The 13574-nt window shown below is 43.0% G+C and overlaps 2 protein-coding genes across 3 annotated transcripts in view; both read right to left on the bottom strand.

The window, feature by feature from the left end:
- The window catches only part of LOC148778425 (GTPase IMAP family member 4-like), a 34610-nt gene extending 23560 nt beyond the window's left edge, over positions 1-11050 (bottom strand). Inside the window, exon 1 of the mRNA XM_088834736.1 lies at positions 11027-11050. The gene's annotated coding sequence lies outside the window, so the exon portion shown is untranslated. The remainder of the gene's footprint in view (positions 1-11026) is intronic.
- LOC129552014 (GTPase IMAP family member 1-like) overlaps positions 1-13574 on the bottom strand; it is a 153877-nt gene that overhangs the window by 90241 nt on the left and 50062 nt on the right. The gene's annotated exons all lie outside the window — the stretch shown is intronic.

The following is a 13574-nucleotide window of genomic DNA, read 5'->3' as shown; positions in this document are numbered from 1 at the left end:
TCCCGTCGCTTCATGGCAAATAGATGGGGAAACAATGGAAACAATGACAGACTTTCTTTTCTTGGGCGCCAAGATCACTGCGGATGGTGACTGCATCCATGAAATTAAAAGACGCTTGCTCCCTGGAAGAAAAGCTATGACAAACATAGACAGCATATTAAAAAGCAGAAACATCACTTTGCTGACAAAGGTTCACATAGTCAAAGCTATGGTTTTTCCAGCTGTCATGTATGGGTGAGAGTTGAACCATAAAGAAGGCTGAACACTGAAGAATCAATGCTTTACAACCGTGGTGCTGGAGAAGACTCTTGAGAGTTCCTTGGACAGCAAGGAAATCAAACCAGTCCATCCTAAAGGAAATCAACCCTGAATATTCACTGGAAGGACTGATGCTGAAGCTGAAGCTCCAAACTTTGGCCACCTGATGCGAACAGCTGATTCATTGGGAAAGACCCTGATACTGGGAAAGACTGAGGACAGAAGAAAAGGGAGTGACGGGGATGAGATGGTAGGATGGACATCTCAATGGACATGTGTTTTAGCAAATTCTGGAGGTAGTGAAAGACAGGGAAGCCTGCTGAGCTGCAGTCCATGGGTTACAAAGAGTCGGACACAACTTAGCAACTGAACGACAATAAATGGAGTAAAACTTTTAAAAATTGTGAATCACTATATTGTACATCTGAAACTTATATAATAGTTTTCATCAGCTATACACAATGAGATATGAACTCACACCTGTTAAGATGACCAAAGGAAAGCTACATGGCTCAAAATAGCCTGGAGTTAAAATTCCCCTCCAGGTCCTCCCCACCATTCTATACAGAACAAAGAACTTTCTCCTCTAAAGAAAGGAATGAACATTAAGATTGGTTATGTTCAGCTTCCAGACGATCCCAGTCTCCGGCCAGTCCCAGAAATTCCTTGCCCCAGTTTTGAAAGTTAACTAATCAAAAATAATATTGAGGAAAAACAGACCCTCTCAAAACAATGCATCTCCACGTACATGTTTTCCTTATATACCTACTCTCTTCTTGACTTGGTGCAGCAGTTCCCTGGTCTGACTGCTGCCCCTTCTTGCATCATTAAAAGTGATCTGTTCCTGTAGAGTATCGGTCTCATTCTTTCTCTGAACCTTGCCTTCTCTAGTTCTTTCAGTTCAGTTCAGTTCAGTCGCTCAGTCGTGTCCGACTCTCCACGATCCCATGAATCACAGCACGCCAGGCCTCCCTGTCCATCACCAACTCCTGGAGTTCACTCAAACTCATGTCCACAGAGTCGGTGATGCCATCCAGCCATCTCATTCTCGGTCGTCCCCTTCTCCTCTCGCCCCCAACCTTTCCCAGCAACAGAGTCTTTTCCAGTGAGTCAACTCGTTGCATGAGGTGGCCAAAGTATTGGAGTTTCAGCTTCAGCATCAGTCCTTCCAATAAACACCCAGGATGGATCTCCTTTAGAATGGACTGGTTGGATCTCCTTGCAGTCCAAGGGACTCTCAAGAGTCTTCTCCACCACCACATTTCAAAAGCATCGATTCTTCGGCGATCAGCCTTCTTCACAGTCCAACTCTCACATCCATACATGACCACGGGAAAACCCATAGCCTTGACTAGACGGACCTTGGTTGGCAAAGTAATGTCTCTGCTTTTTAATATCCTATCTAGGTTGGTCATAACTTTCTTTCCAAGGAGTAAGCATCTTTTAATTTCATGGCTGCAATCAGCATCCGCAGTGATTTTGGAGCCCAAAAAAACAAAGTCTGACACTGTTTCCACTGATTCCCCATCTATTTCCCATGAAGTGATGGTACCAGATGCCATGATCTTCGTTTTCTGAATGTTGAGCTTCAAGCCAACCTTTTCACTCTCCTCTTTCACTTTCATCAAGAGGCTTTTTAGTTCCTTGTCACTTCATAAGGGTAGTGTCATCTGCATATCTGAGGTTATTGATATTTCTCCCAGCAATCTTGAACCAGCTTGTGCGTCTTCCAGCCCAGCGTTCCTCATGATGTACTCTGCATATAAGTTAAATAAGCAAGGTGACAATATACAGCCTTGACGTACTCCTTTTCCTATTTGAAACCAGTCTGTTGTTCCATGTCCAGTTCTGACTGTTGCTTCCTGACCTGCATACAGGTTTCTCAAGAGGCAGGTCAGGTGATCTGGGATTCCCATCTCTTTCAGAATGTTCCACAGTTTATTGTGATCCACACAGTCAAAGCCTTTGGCATAGTCAATGAAGCAGAAATAGATGTTTTTCTGGAACTCTCTTGCTTTCTCCATGATCCAGCGGATGTTGGCAATTTGATCTCTGGTGCCTCTGCCTTTTCTAAAACCTACTTGAACATCTGGGAGTTCACAGTTCACATATTGCTGAAGCCTGGCTTGGAGAATTTTGAGCATGACTTTACTAACGTGTGAGATGAGTGTAATTGTGCGGTAGTTTGAGCAATCTTTGGCATTGCCTTTCTTTGGGATTGGAATGAAGACTGACCTTTTCCAGTCCCGTGGCCACTGCTGAGTTTTCCAAATTTGCTGGCATATTGAGTGCAGCACTTTCACAGCATCATCTTTCAAGATTTGAAAGGAGCCTCAACCTCCTAGTTCCTTTATCTTACCTTTTTGTGGCCGAAACCCAGGAGGTTGAGGTTCCTTCTCATTCTCCAGCTCTTCAGAGCATGGAAACCTGCTAAGCTCACTTTCCCACTCAGCCTTTCAAAACCTCCTCGAAAGGACGCCCTGTGCCTTCATGAGCAGTACAAGCCCTGTGTAAGGGCTTTATTGGTTTTCCACGTACCCCGAGGAATATTGGCCTCTCTCTTTCTCTCTCTTCCTTTTTTCTCCACATTCTCTTTTTTCTTTTTTAATTTTTAAATTTATTTTTATTTTATTTTTCTTAAATGAGGCTTTTAATTAATGTTTGACAGAGCTGATTCAAGTTGAACAGACTAAATTTCTTTAAACAAACTTACTTATACTCCAGAGTCCTTTAAAAACTTAATAGCATTTATACATTGAAGGTATTTGATTTTCTTGTAACTAGCACTTCAAATGCAACAAGCATTTGAAGCAACAAGTAAAACTTTCTACAGTTCATAACTTTTATAAATAAAATAAATTAAATGAACAGTGAATAAGTTCTCTGAAATATTTCAATATTTCTGCAGGTTTAGTAACATCGTAAAATACATTTCAACTAAAATTCACAAATCTAAAAACCTGTTAGGCATTTCTAGGCGTTTTAAGTTGGAAATAAAGGCCAATGTTACATCGTAATATGCCAATTATAAATAGTACTTCAAATAGCAAATACTACAGTTTGTCCCAAACTTTAAAAAACTATTCATGAACTCAACACTGAACTATTGATGGCTATGAGAATTGTTTCCTAGCCTTTTTGAAAATTTCAACCCATTTACGTTTAAGGTAATTATTGATAAGTACGATCCCGTAGCCATTTTCTTTATTGCTTTGGGTTCAAGTTTATACACTCTTTCTGTGTTTCCTGTCTATAGAAGATCCTTTAGCATTTGTTGGAGAGCTGGTTTGGTGATGCTGAATTCCCTCAGCTTTTGCTTGTCTGTAAAGCTTTTGATTTCTCCTTCATATTTGAATGAGATCCTTGCTGGGTATAGTAATCTGGGCTGTAGGGTATTTTCTTTCATCACTTTAAGTATGTCTTGCCACTCCCTTCTGGCCTGAAGAGTTTCTGTTGAAAGATCAGCTGTTATCCTTATGGGAATCCCCTTATGTGTTATTTGCTGCTTTTCCCTTGCTGCTTTTAATATTTGTTCTTTGTATTTGATCTTTGTTAATTTGATTAATATGTGTCTTGGAGTATTTCGCCTTGGGTTTATCCTGTTGGGGACTCTCTGGGTTTCTTGGACTTGGGTGATTATTTCTTTCCCCATTTTAGGGAAGTTTTCAACTATTATCTCCTCAAGTATTCTCTCATGGTCTTTCTTTTTGTCTTCTTCTTCTGGGACTCCTATGATTCGAATGTTGGAGCGTTTAACATTGTCCCAGAGGTCTCTAATATTGTCCTCATTTCTTGTAATTCGTTTTTCTTTTTTCCTCTCTGTTTCATTTATTTCTACAATTCTGTCTTCTAGTTCTCTTATCCTGTCTTCTGCCTCTGTTATTCTACTGTTTGTTCCCTCCAGAGTGTTTCTGATCTCATCTATTGCATTATTCATTGTATATTGACTCTTTTTTATTTCTTCTAAGTCCTTATTAAATCTTTCTTCCATCTTCTCAATCCTTTTCTCCAGGTTATTTATCTGTAACTCCATTTTGCTTTCAAGATTTTGAATCATTTTCACCATCAAAATTCGAAATTCTTTATCAGGTAAATTCCTTATATCTTCTTCTTTTGTTTGTGTTGGTGGGCAATTATCTTGTTCCTTTACTTGCTGGGTATTTCTCTGCCTCTTCATTTTGCTTATATTGCTTTGCTTGGGGTGGCCTTTCCCTCTTCTTGCAGTTTGTGGAGTTCTCTTTATTATATAGTTTCTTCGCTGTGTGTGGGGTTGGACGGGTGACTTGTCCGGGTTCCCTGGTTAGGGAAGCATGTGTCGGTGTTCTGGTGGGTGGAGCTGGATTTCTTCTCTCTCCTTTAGAAGACAATGGGCTGCTTTTCTGGGAGCCTGATGTCCTCTGCCAGTATTCAGAAGTTGTTTTGTGGACTTTACTCCGCGTTCAAATGTTCTTTTGATGAATTTGTGGGGGAGAGAGTGGTCTCGCCGTCTTATCCCTCCGCCATCTTGTTCCTTCCTCCCCAGAACACTGGATTCTTATATTCCACTTGGTCATGGAGTATCTCTTCCCAGCTGCTCCATCATGGTGCAGCTGCCGTACCTTGGACAAGGGGTATCTCCTCAAGGCCACCCCTCCTGCTTTTAATGTGGATCAGCTCCTCTTGGCCTTCCGGTGCCCAAGCAGCCACCGCCTCCTGGAAGTGGTACAGCTCCTCTCGGCCACCGCACTAACCTTGGGCGCAGGGCAGCTCCTCTCAGCAACGATTCTGCACGTGGTCGGTTGCACGGGAGCCGGGCATCTCCCGTGTCTGCGCCGCCCGGAGCCGGGCGTCTCCCGCGTCTGCCTCCACATTCTCTTTTTCACGAGACCAGCCAACACCAGGACAGAGGCCTTTTCCCATTCAACCTCCCTCCAATCACCACGAATTCTTGCCTGACCCAGTAGCCCAGGTAAGCTTGGACTGTACTCTAGGGCGCCATAGACTATCGTTCTTTCTGTATTCCCAGGGAACCCTCTGGCCTAAAGGCCCTCTGGGGAGGTACTTGGGCGATGCCCCTCCCTCCTTCAGAGTCTCTCTTTGCTCGGTTGAAAGATTAGGTGACAAACTTTTCTCGTGACCAGACAGTCGTTAGCCATTTGCTATGGGGTCAAGCCAATCCATCCCACGGGACTCTCCCTTGGCCTACATAAAACGAATCCTCAAATCTCTACTCTTGACTGATCTCAAGGTTCATAAACTCTAGTCACTTTGCACTCAAATTAGGCCTCAATACAAATTGGATAACCAAAACCACTGGACTGAGTTCGGGACTTTTGATTTCAATATTTTGTCAGATCTCACTAAATTCCTCAAATGGAATGGGAAATGATCAGAGGTCCCCTATATTCAGGCCTTTTGAGACCTTAGAAGTCGTCCTTCTCTCTGCAAGGACTGTTCTACCTATCAAATCCTCCTCTGCTCTCTCTCCCCCTCCATTACAAAAGAATCCAAATCTAAAGCCCCTAAAAGGCCCCCTAAACCCTCAGCACCCAATTTTGATCCAGCGGATGAGCCTCCTCCCTACTGCCCCAGAGATGAGGCTTCTGGAGACGAGACCACACCTTCTAGCCCTTCCTCCTCCAAATGGGGAAGCGATGACTCCAAAACCCCAAAAGAGATTTCCACCCACCCCCATCCATTGTCCAGGACCTGAAGCAAACATATATTTCCTCCCAAAGAGGTAGCAGGACCAGAGGGCCCTACATGGGTTCATGTGCCTTTCTCAATTTCTGATATGAGTCAAATTGAAGAAAAATTGGGATCTTTTTAAAAAAATCCTACTAGATATAGGAAGGAATTCCTCCACCTTGCACAAGCATATCATTTAACCTAGAATGATCTTTATTGTATCCTAAACACCACTTTAACCCCTGGTGAGAAGGAATGAATATGGCAGGCAACCAGAACTCATGCTGATCAACTCCATAACTAAGGAGGACTAATCCCATGGTTGGTGATACAGTTCCTTTAACTGAGTCATGGTGGACATATCAAGCTGGCGATGCTGACCTCTGGTACCTACATCATATGATCACCTGTTTACTAGAAGGAATGCTAAAAAGCTCTCACATTCAGTTAACTACTATAAGATTAGAGAAGTGACTCAAGAAAAGGATGAAAAACCTTCCCTTTTTCTTTCACAGCTTACTGAGGAAGTCCAGAAATACACAAACCTAGATATGTTCACCCCTGCTGGACTCCTATACTTACATGTCCAGTTCATAAGCCAGTCAGACCTCGATATTTGCTGAACACTATGCCAGTTAGAAAAGGGCCCCTAAACCCCTCAGCGAGAGCTCCTAGAAATAGCCTTTAAAGTTTTCAATAATAGGGAGGAAGGAGTGAAAAAGGAAAAAGAAAAGGAAAGAAAGGCCAAATCTGCTTTCTTTGCTGCAGCCATCCAAGAAAAAAATTCAACCCCTCTGGCCTGCCAACTTCAGCCCACCTGTATGGCACCTAACCCTTCAGGCCCCTGCTTCAGATGTAACCAAACGTGACACTGGGCTAAGTCCTGCCCAAACGCCCCACCACCCACCAAACCCTGCCCCACCTGCAAACAATGGGGCCACTGGAAAACGGATTGTCCTTAGATACTACCCACCAAATCTCAGGGTCCACCCAGGCCCAACAGCAATGGGCCAGGAACCAGACCCTTTAGGGCCCTGGTGCCCCAGACCATGGTCCCTAGGATGAGACGAGAGAAGATCCAATTGTGTCTGAATTATTTCAGTGATGGAGCCCAAGCTCCAGACCCCAAGTCCACCCCATACAGATGGACTTGGAGCTTTAGGTAATTGGCATAGTGGCCAGACACAAAGAAAGTCTCGTTCCTAAGAGACACTGGAGCGGTTTTCACTTTTAACCTCCTTTAAGGGCCCTCTTCAGCCTTCAGAAGTGGCCATTGAAGGAGTCTCAGGCGTCCCTCTTTATCCCAAGATAACCATCCCCTCCTTTGTTCTTTTGGCAAGACAACACTAGCACATTCTTTTATAGTAGCTCTTTGATGCTCAATGGCTTTAACGGGACGTGATCTGGCTCAGCTGCAAACTTCTTTAAACCTCCCCTTCTTAGATCCCACATCAGTTCTTTGCATCCAAATGGCACCCGAACCCCCAGCCAGCCCTCACTCCAAAAACCTGCCCCCTGATTTTCCCCTGATAGATCCTTGGGTTTGGTACACCGAAGCCCCATCAGTAGCTCGACACCATCCCCACGTACAGGTTTTCCTTAAGAATCCCTCTCAGGTTCAATATACCCTGACCTCAGAATCCCGACAGGGACTTAAGCCAATAATCTCCCGACTGCTCAAAGCTGGCCTTTTGTGGCCTGTCTCTTCACCCTATAATACCACTATACTGGCAGTCAAAAAGGAACTCCACTCCTGGCGTCTAGTCCAAGATCTTCGCAAGATCAATGAGGCCATAATACCCGTACACCCCGTGGTCACTACTCCCTATATGCTTCTCTCACATGTTCTCCCTGACACACTTTATTTCACGGTATTGGACCTCAAAGATGCTTTCTTTACTATACCTCTACAGCACTCCTCACAGCCCCTATTTGCCTTTACCTGGATGGGCCCAGACACAGATCGATCTCAACAATTAACTTGGACCATTTTGCCACAAGAGTTTAGAGATAGCCCTCATTTTTTCCGTCAAGTCCTCCAAAGAGAGCTACAAACTTTAGACTTAGGCTCTACTACCTTACTCCAATATGTAGATGATTCATTGTCAAGTAGTTCCTTTCACCATAACTGCCTAGTCCACCCTGTGACAGTGTTAAAAGCCCCAGGCAACTGGGGCTACAGAGTCTCGCTCTCCAAGGCACAAATTGCTTCCACCACTGTCAGTTACATAGGCTTGCTTCTCACTGCCACACCCAAAATAATCGCAGCTCAAAGACTTTGAGCCTTGACATAGACTCCCAGGCCCCAAACCAAAAGGGAACTTCTTTCTCGATTAGGTCTATTAAATTTCTTCCAAATATGGGTACCAAATTTTGCTCTCCACGCAAAACCTGTCTACCAAGCTACTCGAGGATACTTAGATTAACCCCTATTGACCCCTACCTCTCTCCACACCCTCATACAAACACTTATCAAACATTTACTACAGGCCCGTTTTCTTTACTTGCCTGATTACACCAAGCCTTTTTTCCTTACTGTACATTCTTGACAAGGACATGTCTTAGGGATCCTGTGCCAGAAATGGGGACATATGGGGACCTCTAGCTTACTTATCGAAACAACTTGATCTCATCACGCTTGGATGGCCACCTTGTCTCCAGGCCTTAGCTACAACTACCCTCTTAATACCCAAAGCCCAAAAACTAACCTGAAATGCTCCTTGAAATGTAACCTCATTCCTTTAAGGAATATCCTGGCAGATATCTGGGTCTCAAGTACTCAAGGATCCACATTCAAACACGTTGAAGATTACATTTTCACCCTGTGGCTGCAGGGATTCTTTTATAGCTTTTACCCTTTTGAAATTCAATTCTTCTCCATAGCAAATAGACATATTCACTTCCCCAAATGTTGGTTAGCATCTTCTTCTTATCTTTTTTCTTTCCTCTGACCCAAGAGCTCTTTCAAAACCCTAACCTCAAATATCTATTCCGGACCCTGAATTTAACCCATACTCTCAATGCTTCTAACCCACAACCGGCTAACGACTGCTGGATATGTCTATCCATAACTCCTCTGGGAGATTCAGCCCTCCTCACATTCATCCTCGACTGGATCACTGGTAACATATTCTTACACCACTCATACCGTGGGGAGCCTTTATTCATCTCATATCTTAAACATCTTCACACTAGTGATCAAATCTGGAATTCGGACAAACTCTTAGAATCTTTACTCACTGACCTTCCCTCCTACAACAGAAAACCTCCAGCATGAGGCCCTATCACCTAGAAAGTAACACTATTACAACCAGCTCCTTTTTGCATATTTAGAAATTCCCAAAACAGTTCATATGACCAACCCTTGGGCATAATCCCTAAACCCATGTGTAACCATCCCTCCACTTTACTCTTTGCCACTGGAAAGGCTATATATAATATTTCTGATCCTACAGGACAATCTTTAACATTTATAGGACCATTTCCCTCAGCATAGTCCTCCACTTCTCCCATCGTTGGGGCCACCTTAGCAGGGTCCCTGACCATTCTTGAAGGAACGATCAAACCCCCTCCCCCTTGACTCCTCTTCGCCATCAACTTCAGCTGTTGTATTGAGACACGTGGCCTGTTGTTCTTGTGTGTGGCATCTACATACCTCTGTTTACCTACTAATTGGACTGGAACCTGCACCCTGATATACCCCAGTCCTAACATTTTGATGGCCCCAGTGATCAACCCCTTACCTATTCCTTTCATTCACAAGCAAATGAAACAAGCCATTCATTTCATTCCCCTCTTACTGGGACTAGGAATAGCGGCTGGAATTGGAACAGAAACTGCTGGTCTAACCACCTCCATCCAAAAATACCAGGCAATATCTAAAGACCTATCAGACAGCCTCCAGGAAATATCCCAAGGTCTAATAACTATCCAAAATCAGCTCGATTCCTTGGCGGCTCTAGTGTTACAAAATAGAAGGGAGTTAGATCTACTAACCGTAGAAAAGGGGGGGTTGTGCCTTTTTCTGGATGAATCCTGCTGCTTCTATGACAACCAGTTGGGTGTGGTCCAGGAAGCTGCAAAAAACCTTACAGATCCAGCCTCTCAAATCAGCCAGAGATTAAGCAACTCCTGGCAATCATGATTGACAGATTGAAAGTGGATGCCTTGGGTTTTGCTTCTTCTTGGGCCATTCATAATCGTTATCCTCCTATTCACATTTGGACCTGAGAGCTAGAACACGGTCTGTCCAAGACCCGAGAGCTGTGACACGCTGAGGGCTTTAATGTCCGTCACTTCAAATCTTTGTTGTGACGAGACAGAACATAAACTCACCTGACAATAGGAATACAAGAAAGTGCAGCCATTGCAAAAAACACTATGGAGGCTCCTCAGAAATCTAAACTAGAATTCCATATGGTCCAGCAGTCTCAGCTCTGGGTATTTATCTAAAGAAGATGAAAACACTTACTCGTAAAGGTGTTTGTGCCCCTTGTTCATTGCAGCATTATTTACAATAGTCAAGATGTGGAGACAACTTCTGTGTCATTGGTGGATGAATGGATAAAGAAATTTTGGTATACACACATGCATACACAGACAAATAGTATTCAGCCATAAGAGAGAAGGAAATCTTGCCTCTTTGACAACGTGGATAGACGGGAGGGCATTATGGTAAGTGAAATAAGCCTAATAGAAAAACAGATACTGTGCAAACCAATTTATATGTGGAAACTAAACAAAACAAAAGCCAAACTCATACATGCAGAGAACATATTGGTGGTTGCCAGAGGTCGGGATTGATAGTGGAAGTGGGAGAAATGGGTGAATGGGGTAAAAAGGCAAAAATAATAAAATAAAATAAAATGCATACTCATTGCAACATGTATACATATACACATGTAAGCTAATGGGATATACCAAGACTTAGAAATATTTTTGAATGATTATTGAATCTCATTGAAAATGCATTAATTTTTATTTAATGCAAATTGAAATTCAATAAAGTTGAAAAACTGCAGTCATTTGGTACAATTGGATGTTAGCAGCATAGTCAAATGTAAGAGATTGATTGTAAAATCAGTCTAAGTGGTCACACTACCTTGTTTCCAGGCCTTTTACAATGTTAATCTGGATCTCTTCTAATGCAGAGTTAGGACCAATTTTTGCACTTCTTGAAGCTCAAGCCTCAAGGCTTTGCAGTTTTACTTTCAATAGTTTCTGCTCTTTTAAGCATTTGCTGTTTTTGCATTTTTCATTTCCTGTTTTTCTCAACCCACAGACTACCTTCTCACACATGTAAAAATATCTGTACTATTTGCTAGAAATTCTATGATAAAGAGACCAGAGGATGCTTTTCACACACATTACAGCACAGTCCCCAAGAAGTTTGTGGTAGGTCCTTTTCTCAGAATCTTCTCACAATAACAAGAGTGGCTGTTGTAAATCCACACGTACACAGTCACAACCATTCCCTGCCTCAGCTCCTTCACCTTTGGCCTGACCAAGGTCCACTTCCCTCCTCTACATGGGGCGATGCTCACAGTGCTCAGACTTGCTGAGGAGGCTGACTGAGGGCAGTCGCAGCTCTGTCGTGAACTGGGTGAAAGAACCAGTGCCATCAGTGGATGCGGGTTCTTCTGCCTCCCTGACAATGGAGCTTTAAAAGCCTGAACATAACAGAAAACTTACGAAGCCAATTTTCTTTCTCTTTGCCTATTTTGAAGCAATAAAAAATTGAAATTAGTATTGGAAAGTCTTTATCTCCAAGTTGTAGATGACCACAAATAATTCTGTGTGTAAATATGTAAGAGTAGTTTGCACGTTCTCTCTTATTGCACTTTATTTCTATGTAACAGGAGATCAGAGATTTCAGCATCAATTTAGCAAAGTAATCATGTGCCAACCATTCTGGAAAATGGATTGAGATCAATTATAGACCACAGACATTTTCTTTTTTAAATCAATAAAACTGGGATGTCACTGCAAACTTAGGAGCATACATATCAGATACAAGAGGATGCAACAATTTCTGGAAGGAGCACTGGGGCCAAACATTCACAGTCAGCATGGGCCCAGAGGTGTGCACGGAGGAGACAGAAGCACCGTGGGGAGGTGGGCTTCAGACATGTCAGCTGCAATGGGATGGGGCTGAGGATTCATCGAGGATGTCACCATGAGACAGCGGGCCCACCTGTCTCCTCACGTCGCCCTGTTCGGAGGCTCACACTTCAAGGTCTCTCTTCCCGAGTGCATAACTGAAGGATTCTGCCCTATGACTAGAGCATCTCCAGAGAAAATCCTCCACATTCGGCCATTTTGGGTTCCCTCTCCATAACAGCCTGTCCCGCAGTAACCTCAGGTGAGACCTGCACTCACAGGTGAAACTTCCAGCTTTTCTAACGATTTATTCCAAAATTTGAAAAGGTGAACAGGGAGAACTGCTATTCAAAGACAAACTGCAATATGATGGAGAGATGAAAGAGACAAAGATTAACAGAAAAATAACCTTCAGGGAGCCATTAACTCAGCAAACAAAAGCATGAAAAAACTAACCAAGGGAAAGTAAATTTCCCTTTCGGATATCTAGATTAATAATCCTCCCACTGAAATCAACTAAAAATGCTGGAAACGTATTACATACCTTTTCTTCAAAGCATATGTGAGTAGGCAAGTGGTAAGCATTCTGACAACAGAACTAAGTGGGTGAGAAGTGGAGTGCAGCAGCAGGCTGTCTCTCTGAGGATGCTTTGCCAGTTCTCGAGAATTTAAACTTTACTTCTGGAAGCCACATGGACATGAAAATCAGAGTCAAGGCAAAGGGGGATTCAAGGTGGGAGGGGCGGGTAGCTAATAGAGGAACGTGTATCACTAAGTCCAAAGGGACACTCCCTCAGTGAAGGGTGACATAGGGGTCAGTGACTTCTAGTCAGTGAAATGGATGAGAGATTTGAAAAAGAAAAGATCAGAATGAAGTTTAGGAGCAAAAGATACTTATAGAAAAAGAGAGAGAGAATAGGCTAGAGGAAGATGGTTGAAATTTTTTTTTCCCTGAGCTGATAAAAGTCAGCAATCAACACATTCAAGAAATCTAATACCAAGGAAGTTCATCAGGAAAGAATTCACACCTTAATGTGTAGTGGTGAAACTGTGGGGAAAGAAATGGACCAGAATGAACAGACAGATGACCATTGAAGAAAAGAAAGTAGGAACTGGGCTGATTTCTCAGTAATGACGAAGGAAGCCACAAAACAGTGGAAGCAGGCTTTCAGTGTGCTCAAAGAAAATAACGGTCACCTTAAAATTCTACACTCAGGGAAAATAGCTATCAAAAATAAGGGCAAAAGAAACACATTTCAGACAATACAGACTGAGCCTCTTACCACCAGTGAAACCTAACTAGAATTTGTAAGAGTGTACTTGAGCAAGAGAAAAGTAACCCCAGATGGTAAATCATAGGAGAAAAAGAAGAAGAAAGAATGAAGAGATACTATTAATAATTTCTAGGGCTTTCCTGGTGGCTCAGTTGGTAAAGAATCCGCCTGCAATGCAGGAGTCACAGTCACAGTTTCAATCCTTGGGTCAGGGATATCCCCTGGAGAAGGAAATGACAATCCATTCCAATATTCTAGCCTGGGAAACCTTATGGA

This window comes from Moschus berezovskii, chromosome 3 (genome assembly GCF_049115385.1).
Source record: "Moschus berezovskii isolate FMDL1 chromosome 3, NW_MosBer_1.0, whole genome shotgun sequence".
Classification (NCBI taxonomy): domain Eukaryota; kingdom Metazoa; phylum Chordata; class Mammalia; order Artiodactyla; family Moschidae; genus Moschus; species Moschus berezovskii.
Note: the sequence above shows the minus strand (reverse complement) of the source record. Positions and strands in the feature narration are given on the sequence as shown.